Source organism: Mustela nivalis (assembly GCF_964662115.1).
Source record: "Mustela nivalis genome assembly, chromosome: 15".
Lineage (NCBI taxonomy): Eukaryota > Metazoa > Chordata > Mammalia > Carnivora > Mustelidae > Mustela > Mustela nivalis.
The window spans coordinates 24,966,829-24,983,020 of record NC_139034.1 but is presented as its reverse complement, the minus strand read 5'-3'; the positions used below and the strand labels follow the sequence as shown (position 1 = coordinate 24,983,020).

The following is a 16,192-nucleotide window of genomic DNA, read 5'->3' as shown; positions in this document are numbered from 1 at the left end:
CAGCAGGGAGCCTGCTTCCTCTTCTATCTCTCTCTGCCTGCCTCTCTACCTACTTGTGATCTCTGTCTGTCAAATAAATAAATAAAATCTTAAAAAAAAATTATGTTGAGGAGTTAATGTTATTTTTTTTTAGAAGTATATTAGTGGTAGTTCAGGTTTACACATTTTGAAAAGATAAAATGGTTTCTGGGATTTGCTATAAAATAATTGGTGTTTGTGGGGGGTAAAAATGAAATAAAAGTAGTTATTGTATAAGTTTGAAAATTTCCTAAATTAAAGGCAATATACAAAAGATCAGCTGGGTTGTAATAAAAAAAAAAAAAAGGAATCGCAGCATGGAATAATTAATGTAAAAATCCCTTTTGTCCATGACATATTGAATGAAAGCCATACGTTTATTTTTCTTTTTACTATTTTATTTATTTATTTGTCAGAAAGAGAGAGAGCACAAGCAGGGGGAGCAGAAGGCAGAGGGAGAAGTAGGCTCCTTGCTGAGCAGGGAGCCCGTTGCCAGACTGGCATCTTCATGTTCATCATGACCTGAACATAAGGCAGACACTTAAACCACTGAGCCACCCACGTCTCCCTATATGTTTATTTTCATTATTGACATTTCTCATGCTAAGGTGTTGGGTTATTAAAAACAAGATCTGAGCACAAATCCACCTAAAACAAAATGAATAGAATATAAATCTGGTGATGTTAAAGAAGCCTTCTTTGTAGCAATCTTATCATAAAATAAGGAATATCTCAGTGCTGTTCCTAATCCCTGTGTCATTTGAAGGTCAATAATGCTATTGGGTGTGGGTAGCCACAGAGAAATTGTCTAGTGTTGTTTACATAAACTGCATGCTAAATTAGCTCCTAAAGTTAAACTAGAAGTTTATCAGTTAGACCTTGAAATTCATATGTGAAAAATAGGTAAATTTACATAGGACACAAAAGAGAAAAGATAAGCACTCATTTAGTTAAACTTTAAAATGGACTGGCATGGGATAAGAAGGCGGTTTTTATCAAATTGATAAAATGAGCTACAAAAGAAAAAAGTGACTTGATTATATAAGGTCTTCAGTTCTGGACACTGAAAAGTAGATAGAGGGTAGTGGGCAGGAGAATTTGGCAAATTCAGAGTCAGAACCTGCGGAGTTCAAACATCTCCAAATACAGGGTTGCTGGGGATTGCTCATCCAGTCTCCATTTCAGTCCTCTGGTATTGGAGATATTGGAAATCTTAAACTAATGTACGCCCAAGTTCTTTGCAGCTAGGATTCTGAACAAGAATTGGGCTCTGCTAGTTACATGAAGGAAGGCAGAAGTGAGGTGGGCGCCATCTTACTTCCTTGTTTTTCCCCACTGTTCAGTGCGAGTACCCTGCAGCAGCCCGGCAGTGTGCTGTCTTCAGCCTCCTGGGTATTGAGAAACAGAGGCAGTACAGATGGGGTGGCTTCTCGACTCTAGCCTCCTGGTCCCTGGATTATGGCTCTGGGAGTCTGTACCTTCTATAGAAGCCCTAGGGTACCAGCTGGGCTGGGGGACCGGTCCTCATTGTTCTGGGAGTCATTGCTGTCAGCTCACCCCAGAATGTGACCGTCAGCCTTTCCAAAGATTTTGTGAGCACCCAGTTTCCTATATTAAATCTCCTTCTGTTTAATATGCCTAAAATGATGTGTCCTGCATTGTGTCTGATGAAACCAAGCAGTGTTTAGGTTTTCAGTCCTTCACAAATGAGTGTTAGGCTTGCTGAAATTTACTTTTCCTTCCTCCCCCTACCCTCACCCCATCTCAATGACCAATTTCCTCTCTTATCTCTCCCTGTCATCCCTATGTCTCGTTCTCTTAGTTCCTTCACTGTTTCTTGCCGGTGGTCCCTACATTCCCCGGTGTCAGGACTCAGGAAGGGACCTAGACTTTAGGGTGGTCCCCTGGAGAAGAGACGCGAGATTGTCCCACACTCAACTGCCTCTAGGTTAGTTTGCAGATTCAGCTGTTTTGGAGCTGTACGCATCTTTCCTCCTCCACATCTCCTGTCACCATGATGCTACCACATAGAGTTTTTATCTCTACTAAACTCGAAGCTCAGAGACATTAAATGACTTGTCCCGTGTCTGTGTTTAAGTGGCACATTCAGGACTGGATCCCAGTTATGTCTCACTAGTGTGTTAACTTTAGAAAACACAGTGTAGGTATATGATAAGCATCATAGTTTAGTTCTACAGCCCTACCAAGGGTTGAGTGGGAGTTACACAAGAAACAGAATGATTTCTTTTCTTCTCTGCTGGGATAAGAACCTTCCTGCCTTTCTGTTGGTGAGTGGGAGACAGCCAAGGAAGAAGTCATAGAGAAAAAACCCTCGCAAAGGATGAGTGAACAAAAGAGACAAAGGGCAGGGGAGGTGAGCTGGGGGTGCTGGTGCTGTGGTCCTGGTGTGAGGTTAGTTAGTGGGAAGTTGGCACCTCCCCAGTGCTGGTGGCAGTGGTCCTGGTGAGGTTAGTGGTGGTGGTTTGTCTGCTGCTAGTGCTCAGAAGTGGGGGAGGAGATTGCAGACTGCTCCAAGAGTACGAGCACTGCGTCTCTCTAGCTTGTTGTTCTGCTTACTCCTTTCATTCTACCATGAACCCCACTGTCCAGTGAAGGGGGGTGCTTCTTTCTGGCCCAGCAAACCCCAGGCAGCTTGGTCAAGGTACAAGTAACTCAATGTCCAGATGCACCCTCAGACCTCCTGTGTTCTGCTCTATAACTGTGCTGGCTCTGAAGAACTAACAGGCGTCTCCATGGATTGTGGTACTCCCCAGTTTGAGGATGGGCCTGGGAATCAAAATAAATGAGGATTCCAGTTCTGTAGCTTTCTGGCTGGGAGCTTTTGGCCAAGTTCCTTAATTTCATTGAGCCCCCGTTTCCTCATCTCTAAAGTGGGGCCAGGGTGGGTGGGGGAGATACCAGTACTTTGTAAGATTATGCTGTGAAGAATTAAGTGAGTTAGTGATCTAAAACATGGCAGGTGCTTAACACAGGGTATCGTTATATTAGCTAAAAACACTTTAAGTGGGGTCGATACATCACCTCAGTTGGGGAAGCTGATGAGAAAACAGGCAAATATCAAAGCGTATCTTTTAATTGACTAAAATAGATTTTCCATTAAGAAACTCTTTTCCAAACTTATGCAAAATACTCTAGTTTCTTGCAAATGAAGTGTTGTTTTTTGACTTGACAAGGGCACAGTGTACTCTGAGCCACTTACTGTCTGGTGTTAGAAACAAAACAGAAAAACAACAAACAATTGGTATTTGGCCTCAGCGACTCTCATCTGAGCTGTCTGCCCACAGCCAGATCAAACTCTGCATGCACACTTCAAATAATCCATAGATTATCTCCTCTTAAGAGGAGCCCATCAATCTAATGAGTCATATTAAAATAGTTCCTGATTGTACATTTGCAGAGTGTTAAATGCTTGTAAACATTATTCTGAAAGGCTCTGGTGCCATTAGCCTTAGAGATGTTACAGAAATTTTATTGTCCCTCTCCTTTTTCTTTCTCTCTCTCTCTTTCTTTTTTAAAAGATTCATTTATTTGTTTATTTTAGAGAGAGAGAGAGAGAGTGTGTGTGTGTGTAAGCAAAGCTGGGGGAGGGGTGGATAGAGGAAGAAGGATAGAGAGTCTTCAAGCAGACTCTGCTGAGCATGGGGTCTGATGCTGGACTTGATCTCACGATCTTGACCTGAGCTGTAATTGTCATGTTGGAAGTTTAACTGACTGAGCCCCCTCCCCCAAGGTGTTCAGTCCCTCTCCTTTTCATAAATATTTGTGTTTATTTATTTATTTATTTATTTATTTTTAAAAGATTTTTATTTATTTATTTGGCAGAATGAGAGAGAGAGCACGAATAGGCATAGATGCAGACAGAGAGAGAGGGAAGGAAGCAGGCTCCCCGCTGAGCAGAGAGCCCGATGTGGGGCTGGGTCCCAGGACCCTGAGATCATGACCTGAGCTGAAGGCAGAGGCTTAACCCACCGAGCCACCCAGGCACCCCTGTTTGTGTTTATTTAAAAATAACTTACACAGAGTTGAGAGCTCTTACGTTCTATATTTTCTAAAGGGAAGAAGGGAATAATCCATTAGGTGTGTATTTCCCCATTTCTATTCATAGACTATCTCACAAAGTATCTGGGACTAAAATTCTATGAGGGTTGAAATGAACATATTTAAGTGGGATGTTTTATATAGAGTGTTTGCACAATGCTTAACTCACAACAGTCAATAAATATCAGTTTCTTTTGAATATTTACTAGTGCCTTAGTTTGATGATCCTTACTCATACTATGTTTAGAAATTGCTTCTTTCATTTTGCAAGGGATTCTTATGTCTCCTTTTTTTTGCAATCTATTGGATCTTGAGACCATATCATGATCTGATCTAAGCATTCCTACCCCACATAACTTCATGTGGGGTAGGAATTACGTGGAATTGAGAACACTGGGTTGAAACGGAATGTTCCTAGTACCCTGAGGAAAGGAGATGCTACCTTCTACCAGTCTACATGTCATGTTTCAATACTGTTTGCTTTGAGGTTAAGAGCCAGATCATCCCCTTGCGATTCACTTAGTTAATTAATTCGCTAAACTTCAAAATAGTACTCAGACAACCTTATTTGTCCCCAGACCCCATCTATTGATTATCATGGCTACCCTACAGGCGTGTCAAGACTATCAAGGGATATATATTTACTGGGGATGATTTTGGCAAGAAGTACAGAGTAAGTATGAGACATTCATAGAACTGACTACCTAGCCTTAGAGTCCAAAATGAAACTATGTTGTTGCTATTCCCTGGGAATGATGCAGATGCAGAGCCAGGCAACTGCTACTCTTGTCCCTGTGTTCCCTGGATGGTCTGGCCTGTCCTCCTCACAGCCCAGACCTCTTGAAGCTGCTGGTGAATCGAACCTTAGACTTACACTTAGGGTCTTGGGTTATATTTAGTGACTGGTTCCTGAAAGGCTTTCTACCCGCTAAGCCCAGCACACTTGGGTCTTCTTCTTGGTCACAAGTAGGTTACAGCTCTCAATGAGGAAATTTGACGTCTGATAAGAAGCCTGAGTTTTGTTGTTGTTGTTGTTTTTTTCAGGTAGTACATGGGGGTCAGGAAGCAGGAGTGGAGGATGTCCCCTTGACCTGTGAGATAAGAAAACAAACAAATCCATCAGAGGCAGGAATGGCATTTGTTCTGATGCCTAATTTTAGAAGCAGACTGGAAGGAGTTGAGTTTGAGCGTATATGAACAACTCCAATAAACAGGTGAATGTTCTTGCTCTCACTCTGAGTGCTGGGCTATGAAACCAGGGCACACAGGGATTTATAAACAGATAATTGCTGATAGATCAGTTTTCTACAGGAGTGTCTGAGATAGTCTGGCTGGGTCCCTGTAAACTAGAAAATCGACTTGGTAGGAATTGTAGGATGAAATGTAACCTTTCCTACATTAACTGTCCAGGAAGCAATGAGGAAAGGGAAGTAGCAACCCCCCAGAGAGAGGACTCTCTTGATTGAATCTTTATGGCGCTCCATAACTAGGGGCTCTGAAGAGGTGTCTGAAGATTCAAAGGAAACAGGAAGATGAAAGGCTGTCTAGATGAGGGATGGCCGGTGCGTGGCTTATATGCGAACCTCTTCCTTCCTGTGCCATGGCAGACATCATCGACTAATCATGGTGCATCTTCCTGCTAAGATTTGCAGTTTTTCTATGTTGAGATCTATATAACTCTGAAGACCACCTCATCCTGTGTGAGATCTTACTTTGTCCTGTGGGTTGTAATAAATTAGAAATCACAAGACAGCAAGAGACTGACATCCATCAGAAGGTTTCACTCTTCCTTTACTCCAGTTTACTATGGTGGTCATGAAGTCTCTTAAAGAGAAGGTGATCCAGGGTACTTCAGTCTGGTTCAGGAGCTGGTCTGATTTTTATTTATTTTTTTTTTTGCATAATGAGATTAAGGTTGATTTTTCAGTGACAGACAAACACTAACCCAACTTTAGGACACTGGTCTTGGGGCACCATAATAAATATATTTGGCCCTTGTACCCAGTTTCTGACACAGAGCTCCTTATTATTCATAAGGAACCCTATTGAGCATACCTGAGTTTATGCTAATGAGGTAACTCAGGGTGGGACCCCTTCATAGACTGGGCTGGAGCTGGTCACCAGATAGACCAAACAATTAGGGCGTTGGAACTTTTAGCCCCACCTGCCAGCCACCAGGAAGGAGGGTGGAAAGGGAGTTGGAAATTAAAACTCTATAAAAACTGTTGAACAATGAAATTTGGATGAAGCTCCAGGTTGTGAGTACATCACTGTGCTGGGAGGGTGGTGAGCTAGAGAGGACGTGGAGTCTCCCTGCCCCATCCCTCATACTTTGCCCTGTGCATCTTTTCCATTTGGCCATTCTTGAGTTGTATCCTTTCATAGTAAGTCAGTAAATATAAGGCATGTTTCCCCTGAGTTCTGTTAGCCATTCTAGCAAATTATTAAACCCAGGAAGGAAATCATGGGAACCCTGATTTATAGCTTGGTTGGTTAGAAGTGCAGGTGACAACCTGTACTTGCCATTGGCCTCCAAACTGGGGGCCCATACTGTGAGCCTGAGCCCTTAACTTGTGGCATCTCATGCTTTCTCTGGAGAGATAGTTTCAGGATTGAATTAAATTTATAGGACTCCCAGTTGGTGTCACTAAGAATTGGAGAATTGCTTGAGGTGGGGGAAAACTCCTACACATCTGGTGTCAGAAGTGTTGAGAGTTAGAAGAGAAAGAGTTTCCTTTACAGATATGTAAACAAAAATACCATTTATTAATGCTCCGTGAGTCTTATATTAGCATTTGTCTGACCTGGGTCTTATCTTCCTCCTAAGTAAAATTATAATTGGAAAGTTTCTTGAGAATTATGGAATCCAAACTGAAAGAATCAGTTACATAAATTCATTCATTTATTATTTCGATCATTGTGCACTGAGCACAAATTGCTCTCATGGTGATACCTCCATGCTGGTGAAAGGAACCAATGATGAACAAAGAAACAACAGATAAACAAGGTAATTTCAAATAGTGTTAGGTGGCATGAAGAGTATAAAACAGGATATTGTGGTAGTGAATCAAACATTTAATTGATTCACACTTTCTTATCCGAGCAGCCTGTCTATAGTTGGTAAATTCATGACACCAGAAACAGAGGAGCTAAGTGTGGTCCAAGACATGCCTTCCCCAGGGCAGTGCTTTGATGGAGACTGCCAAAGCATGCCTCAGTGTACCCATTGGTCACAGCTCTCCTGCAGATTAATTAACATGCCCTGATGCTGGAAGTAGCATAGAATCATGATTAAGAACCTGAGCCCTGCAGCTGGTACAGACCTGGGTTCACACCCTGATTGTGCCATTTTTAGTCATTCAACAAAAGTGCATTGAGAATTATGTACCAGGCACTGTACTGGTGCTGGAGACAGGCAGTGAACAATGGGAAGTCCTTGCCCTCACAAAGCCTATGTGACAAAGAGTGAATGGATAAGCATGAAATATGACATATTTTTGTACCCCCATGTTCATAGCAACATTATTCATGAGAGCCAAAAGATGAAAGCAGTTCAGATGTCTACTGGTGGTGGATGAATGGATAAACAAAAGATGGTATAAACACATGATGGAATATTATTCAGTATGATGCAATATTATTCACATGATGCAATATTATATTATTTCTGTTCAGAAAAGGAAGCAAATTCTGACATGTTACAACATGAATGAACCTTGAGACCATTAATGCTAAGTGAAAGAAGCTAGCCACATAAAGGCTATGCGATTCCACTCGTACGAGACACCCAGAATCCCTTATGAAAGGTCCACAGAAGTTCTCAGGGATGGAAAGTAGAATGGTAGTTGCCAGGGTTGGGGGAGCAGGGATTGGGGAGGTGTTTCATGGGGACAGAGTTTCAGTTCTGGAGATGGTGGTGGTGATGGTTACCCAACCATGTCAATGTACTTAGCACCACTGACTCATATACATAGAAATAGTGAAGATGGTAAATTTTATATCCTGCATATTTTACTTCCATTAAAAATGATATGATCTAAAGAGGGAAATGGTGATAAAGAAGAATAAAGCTATGTACAGGGAGGGAATAGAATGGCCTGGGAAGTCACTATTTGGGGAAGGGTGGTTTAGGCACAGCCTAAACAGGTGACAGAAGGGACCTGAATAAAATGAGGGTGTAAGTCATAGGGATGTTTGGGAGAACTTTCCAGGCAGAGGGAAGAGCAAGTGCAAAGAGCTTGGGTTGGGAGCATGGTTTTTGTTTGTTAGTTTGTTTAAGGATTTTATGTATTTAATTGAGAGAGAGAGAGAGAGAGAGTATGTGTGTGGGTGAGAGAGAGGACCAGCAAGGTGAAGAGCAGAGGGAGAAGCAGACTTCTGGTCAAGCAGGGAGCCCGATGAGGGGCTCAATCCCCTGACCCAGGGATCATGACCTGAGCCGAAGGCAGACGCTTAGCGGACTGAGCCCCCCAGGCATGTTTGATGCGTTTGAGGATCAGCCCACAGGACTGGACTGGAGTGGGTGAGCAGATAGGAAATGAGGTTTGAGGGGGAGACTGAGGCTGAGGCCCGATCAGGTAGCAGCACTCTGTTGGCCATGGTAAGGACTTCAGGTCGAATAAGAAGTCCTTGGAGGGCTAGACCATAGGAGTGTTATGGTCTTTGTCATATTTTTAAAGGAGTCTCCTTGACTCCTGGGTGGAGAATAGACTGCTGGGGCTCAAGCATGGAGGCAGGATGGGCAGCAGGAAGGGGGTGCAGTTGGCAACAGGTGAGAGACCAGAGTGGCTTGGACTAGAGTGGCATGGGTGGAGACACAGAGAAGAGATTGGATTCTGCTTAGGTTGAAGGTAACACCCAAATGGGACTGTGGCCAATGATGCAATATTTCTGCATCACGGTGATGGACATCTGTTCAGGTTTCATGTCTCCCCACTGTGACAGCTTCATTCCCATTCAGTCTGTGCCAATCCAGCTGCCTCTCACCGCCTTTGCTTCTCCTTACTGAGGCACAGGGGACATCCAGGTCCCTGATGTGGGATATGCGGGCCTGGAGATCCAGAATTCTGCCTCCAGCTCCCCATCTATTTTCCTTCCCCCTCCAACTGCCCCGCCCCACCCTTGCTCCCCACTCCTGGTTGGCAGTGGTTGGCTGCTCTGGAAGGTCCTTAAGGCATACTGCTCAGCCTGATGCTTTTGGAACCTGATGCATGTAAAGCCTCGTCCCATTTGAGAGATGCAGACCTTTGGAGGTGTGGGGAGCACTGCCTCCAGCCTCTAATTTCTGCCTCTTCTGGTCTTCTCTCCATTCTTCAGGCCACCTACCCTCTTTCCCAGAGGACACCTCCCTCAGATGACACTCCCAGAGCTGTTTGGCCAGGATTGCCTTTTGAAATGTTTAAGAAGGGTGTAAAGGGATATAAAAACCCTACTCGATCTTGACTGAGCCTTTCCATGGATCTGATAATCCTATTATGGATGTTACTCGTTGAACCTCCGTTTTTTTTTTTTTTGTTTTTTTTTTTCTTGGTGTTCTCACTTTAACACCCTGGTATTCTTCACCCCAGATCTCCCCAATCCACTATGACAAAGGTCTTTTAAAGAGAAATGCAAAAAAGGGAAGCAGAGGGATGGAACCCCAAATATTACTCCTCTCAGGTAACTGAACTATAACTTGCAACACTTTCTGTAAATTTCCTGAGTAAAGTCACCCGAGCCCCAGGAGCCATCTCTGGGATGGCGGGAATGGCAGTTACTTGGTCTCCTCTGCTGGTAGGGTGGGTACAAGGCCCATCCCTGGCAGAGGAGGATTTGGAAAGTCTCCAGAGAAAATTGTTAAAACTAATGGGAAACAGGTTATCATTGGCATGGGGAGAAGCAGGAGGCAGGAAATGGGCAGCTGTGTAGTTAGATGTAGGTTTCTGGAAGGTAAAAGGAGCAATGGACAAAAACACAGTGTGCTGGGGTCAGGGACCTTCCAGAACAGGGTGGGAATGCCTGGAAGGATGAGAAATCACCTCAGGCACCTGTTGTAACCAGGTCAGCCCCTGTTTTCAGCATTGGGTTGGCCTCTTGTCCAACGGGGCTGGAAGTAAGGTCAGGCGGTGGTGAGATACGGAAGCTGTGGGCTTTAGCGAACACACCGTGGCTCAGAAGCTGTGTTGTTCACCACCACGAACCAGTTTCTTTATAGGTAAAAAAGGAATCATACTGTAATAACCTCTGCCCAACCCACCTCCCATTCTCCTTGGCAAGGAAGGCCTCCTGGTATATAAGAGATCCTAAACTGGGACAAACGAGGGGATGGGAGGCAGAAGTTAATGAAGGTAGAGACATCATGATTGAAAGTTTCTTCAGTAACCCCCACCCAGGAGGCCTGGGGCACTTGCTTCCATCTGAGGGTTCAATGGGCTGCTTATCTCTTACCAGAAGCAGAGGTATTTGGTGGTAAGTAGAAGCTCTTTGTGGTAGGCTTCCGGTGGGAGTTGGCTGGGTCTGCTGAGTGGGGTCTTCCCTGGACTGATGTTGGCTCTTAGCAACAGGCATTCCAAATGCACAATGCATGATTGTGGCCCTTCTGGAAAGTTGAGCAGTGGTCTGTAGGATGTGAGCTACAAGATGCTGCTGTGTTCACACTCGTGCTAAAGACATGGGAAGAGAAGCTAATATATTACTGCTGGAATTCTTCTATATTAAGGGGAGCCTTGCAATTTACCTCACAGAGCCTTGTGGAGGAAATCAGGATCATTTTTTAAGAGACCTGCGCAAATACAGTGGGGCCTTCATTCCTTTTATTTTATTCTTTAAACATTTGCAATTGGAAAATTTTATCATCCTGGAATTATTAAGTAGTTTGGGAGAAAGACTATTTATTTTTAAATATATTTTTTTGAGAGGGCTTTTCCTTATTTATTTTCATGCTAAAAAAATTTACCCTCTTGGAAGCCAAGTGTATGTGTTTGTGTGTGTGTGTGTGTGTGTGTGTGTGTGTGTGTGTGTGTGTGTTTACAAAACCTTGGCCTGAGCACAAGAGGCTGACCTTTAGCTTCAGAGGAGGAGGAAGTGCAGTGAGGGACAGCCGCAGAGGGCACGAGGGAGGGCGGGATGAGTCAGTGTCTTTGCAACGCCCTCCTCTCAGGAGTGAGCCAAGCCAGTCCATCCAGTGCTGTCTCGGAAATAGAAATCCCATAGAAGCGACCGCTGTGGTGATGACAGTGTAAGTAGTTCCTCTTTTGAGTCTTGATGCTCCTGGAGCTGTAGGAGCAAGTTGGCTTCCATAGGCCTTCCTCAACTATTGACAAGCCGTAACGAACTGTGTGTTTTCTCTTCACGATGTGGGAGGGTGTTGGTGACTACCAAGAATGATTGGCTGTATCACTGGAATGTTGGTGACTACCAATGAATGATTGACACTTGGATGGACGGCATATCAGGGTGGGCTCCATGCTGTCCATGACCATGGACCATCACCTCAGTTTTTGGCCACTGCCTCTCCAGAAAAGGGGATCTTCTGCATTTGTTATCTGAGAACAGTGGTCTGTGTCTGAGCAGATGGTGTCATCATCAGTGGCGATCTCTCTGCCTCTTCATCCTGTATGAAACCCATCTCACCTAATGGAAAGGGAGGATTGAGCTTCCTGCTTCCACGTTTCTAAAACTCAACTCACTTATACACACACCATGTGATTCTTGATTTCCTAACAACAGTTACCCCACCCTCATCTGTAATGGCAAAGTTCAGAAAAAAAAAAAAAAAAAAAAAAATATATATATATATATATATATATATATATTTAATATACATCTGGTCCTAGACACAACACATGCAATAAAAGAGAGAGAAGGAGTGAGTGCTTCCTTGGAGGGTCTTACAAACTATTTGAGCATAAAGACAAGCATTCTTCCTTCAGCACACCACTAGAACTCTTCTCACCAAGGTCATAAGTGACCTCCTAACTGCCAATCCCAGCAAATCCTTCCCAATACCTTTCCTGACCTGGCTGACATGACCTCATGTTTGAACACCTTCCCTTGGACCTCTAAGACAGCACCCAGCCTTGGCTTCCCTGCCACTGCTCACCGTAAGTCTTGAAGTCACTTGCTTTCTAAACCTGTCCCATAAATGTCACTGCTCTTTCTCAGGGTTCCATTTTTGGTTTTCTTCTCACTCCTCAATTTCTTTTTTCCTTAACAATTTCATCTTAGCCCATGTGATTCTACATTTTAATAAGCTTCTCAAGTGTGCCGATTCCCAAGTAGTTTTGGGAATTTCTGGACTTCTTAATTGCTCTGGTTCTTAGCTTACCATCTATAAAATGGGGGTAATAATGGTACTTGCCTCATTGAACTGCTGTTAGGATTAAGTGGGTTATATATATATATATATATATATATATATATATATATATATAGCATTTATAACAGTGCCTAGCACATAGATTTGTATAAAGGTCTGGTTGTTTTTATGTTTGGGCAGAAGACATAAGGAAATAGAAAATAAGTTTTCAAAGGAATGCTGAAGTCTTTTTGCAGAGACAGATCATTGTTCCCCAAAATTTAGTCTCCCTTTTCCCCAGTTCCCCACAGCTGCCCAGCATTTCTTGCAGCTAGGTAAAACTATGTAACTAGGTTCGGGCAAACAAAGGCTAAGTAAAAATGTCCTGTGGCATTTTCTGGAAACTTCCTGGTAAGTCAGCCAACTTGTGCTCCTTGTCCGTTCTTTCCGCTGTTCCACTGCCTGGGACTTGAGGTGACGGTTGCCATCTTGAAAGATGAACATGAGGAGCATCTGTCAAACTTGGGATGGTGAGCCGGAAGCACGTAGGTGCTCGAGGCCTTCAGGGAAAACAGTCTTCTTAAACCCCCAGACTATTTATTTATATCTGGACTTGCACATGAGAGGGGAGATAAACTTATGTCTTCTTAAAGCCACTACTGTTTGAGGTCTACAAGCTGGATTGCAGCCAACCTAATCTTGACTGATACAGAATGCTGATACAGGAAGTGCATGAGGAATTAGGCATCGAAGGCCCAATTTTATTTTATTTGGTGGACAGTAGGAGAACTACTGCAGGTTTAGGGTAACACAATGGGAAATGCACTTTAGAAGGATTAGACTTCCAGTTGTGTAATGGTAATGAAAGAGCCTAAAGGTGGGGAGAATAATTAGGAGACTGACAGTGGGCAGGACAGATGGCAATGACAGTGTCAGGTGGGTGACAGTGGGGGAAGTGGGAAGGAGACACTGGATGGCAGCATCCATGTTAAAAGAGGGCCAGTGATGCTTTGCATCAGATAGGGTGTCTTGGTGAAGATGTGGGAGAGGGAAAAGGTGACTTTAAGGTTTTGAATGAGGTATTTGGAGAATGGTTCAGTGGTTTGCTGGAACCGTCTTGTGCTGGTCTCTTCCCCATTCTGTATTCATTGAGTTCATGTTGATAGCTTGAAATTGGCCATGGTGCGAATATGGGAACTCTATAGATCATGACCTGAGCCAAAACCAAGAGTTGGATGCTTAACCAACTGGGCCATCCAGGTGCCCCACTTGTCATGTATTTTAATTAAAAAAAAAAAAAAGATTTTATTTATTTACTTGAGAGAGAGGGAGCAAGCGAAAGCACGAGCAAGGTGGTGGGAGAGAAAGAAGTGGACTCCCTGTTGAGCAGAGATCCTGATGTGGGACTTGATCCCAGGACCTTGGGATCATGACCCGAGCCAAAGGCAGATGCCCAAGGACTGAGCCACCCAGGCACAAAATGTATTTTGTGCCTGGTGCCTACAAAATGTATTTCAATTTTGTATGTATTTTAAGCCCAGTAAGACCATTGTCATTTGATATTGTCAATGTCTACTTAGACAGTTGTGTTTATTATGACTTATGTAAATTATGTTTATTTAGATTTGCCATTTGCATTGTTATTTTCTTTTACTTCTGAGTTGTTGTCCACGGTTATTTTTCTTTTGTGTAAAGAAAAGCATTTAGTGTTCTCATTAATGTTGATGTACTGCTGATATTCTCAGTTTTTGTTTGAAAATATCTTTACTTAAGCTTTACTTTTGAGGGATTTTTTTTTTTCCTGAGTATAGAATTCTAGATTGGCAATTACTTTTTCAATACTTTAAAGATCAATGGCTTTGAATTCCATTGTCTTCTGGATTCCATTACTTCCTCTGAGAAGTAAGGTGTCAGTAGTCTGGGTTTTTCTTTTTTTTTCCTTTGAAATATGTCTTTGGTTTTTAAGTAGCTTCACTATGTGCGAAGATACAATTTGTGTGTGTGTGTATGTGTGTTTGTGTGTGTGTGCACACGCGTGTGTGTGTTTCTGGTGTTTGAAACCTTCTTGAGTTTGTGGTTTGACATCTTTTTATAACTTTTGGAGAATTCTCAGCTATTCCTGTCTTTCTTGGGATTCCACACACATTAGGCCATTTTTTTATACCCCTTTTTATATATCTATACTTCATACATTCTTCTGTATTTTTCTTCCTTTCATCTTTCCTTGCTTCAGTATGAACATTTTCTTCTGGTATTATCTAGTCAACAAATTCTCTTTTGAAATAATTTCATAAGTTCAGGAATTACATTTTTCACTTCTAGAATTCTCTGATTTAAAAAAAAAAAAATGTAGTTTCTAAGCTTTTAGCTCCTGGCCAATGTTTTCCATTTTAAAAAAAATTCTGAAAACATATTAAACATAGTTATTCTAAAGTCAATTCTTAATAACTTCATTATGAGGGTTTCCCTTAGGCCAGTGTCTGTTGTTTTCTTCTTGGGTCCCTGACAAGTTTCTTGTTATTTGTCTGGTCATGTGTATATGTATGTTAAAATATCTGTAATATAAAATTTGCTATTTTAACGTTTTTTAAAAAAAAAGATTTTATTTATTTATTTGACAGACAGAGATCACAAGTAGGCAGCGGGGCAGGCAGAGAGAGAGAGAGAGAGGAGGAGGAAGCAGGCTCCCCACTGAGCAGAGAGCCCGATGTGGGGCTCAATCCCAGGACCCAGAGATCATGACCTGAGCTGAAGGCAGAGGCTTTAACCCACTGAGCCACCCAGGCTCCCCTATTTTAACTTTTTTAAGTATACTGTTCATTAATTCCAACCACATGTTTTTCTATCTATTTGCAAAACTTTTTCATCAGCCCAAACAGAAGCTCCTGTGCCCATAGGAAATAACTCTCCCATTCCTCCTTTGTCTCAGACTCTGGTAATCACTAATCTATTTTCTGTTTTTATGTATCTGCCTGTTCTGGATATTGCATGTAATTGGGACCACACACTTGTCTGGCTGATTTCACTTAGCATAATGTTTTCAAGGCTCATGCATCTTGCAGCATGTGTCTGAACCTTATCTTTTTAAGACTGACTAATATTCCATTGTATATATAGCACATTTTGTTTATCCATTTATCTGTTCACGGACACTTAGGTTGTTTCCAGCTCTTGGGTGTTGTGAATGATGCTGCTTCAAACATTGGTGTGCAAGTATCTGTGTCTTTGTTTTCATTTGTGTGTGTGTGTGTGTGTGTGTGTGTGTGTATAATTACAAGTGCCATTACTGGGTTGTATAGTAATTCTGTATTTAAATTTTTAAAGGAATTTCTAAACCATTTTCCACAGTGTCTGCAGAATTTTACATTTCCAACAGCAGTGTAAGAGGGTTCCAGTTCCTCTGCATTCTTGTCAACACTTGTTATTTATTTATTCATTCATTCATTCAATTAAAGCCATCCTATCAGATATGAAGTAGCAGCTCATGTGGTTATGATTTGCTTTTACTAATGATATGGAGCATGTTTCCATGTGCTTATTGACCATATATCTTCTTTGGAGAATCTTCTTTGGACAAATTCAGGATCTTTGCCCATTTTTTACATTGGTTTGGTTGTCTGTTAACTGTTGAGTTATGGGAATTCTTTATATATTCTGGATATTACACTCTTATTTCATAAATGGCTTATAAACACTTTCTCCCATTCTGTAAAGTATTTTCTCTCTGTTAATAGTGTCCTTTGAGGGACACATTTTTAATTGTGATGAAGTCCAATTTATCTTTTCTTTTGTTATCTGTGCTTCTAGTGTCATATTTTTTAAAAAGATTGTATTTTTCTT

At 42.2% G+C, this 16,192-nt stretch overlaps 1 long non-coding RNA gene across 3 annotated transcripts in view; it reads left to right on the top strand.

The window, feature by feature from the left end:
- The window catches only part of LOC309848632, a 248,598-nt gene that overhangs the window by 75,952 nt on the left and 156,454 nt on the right, over nucleotides 1-16,192 (top strand). The window contains exon 1 of one of the 3 annotated variants that reach the window (XR_014303177.1): nucleotides 11,157-11,293. The exons of the other annotated variants lie outside the window; for them this stretch is intronic. This is a non-coding gene — a long non-coding RNA (uncharacterized lncRNA). Of the gene's footprint in view, nucleotides 1-11,156; nucleotides 11,294-16,192 lie in introns of those variants that run through there. 3 annotated transcript variants of the gene reach the window in all.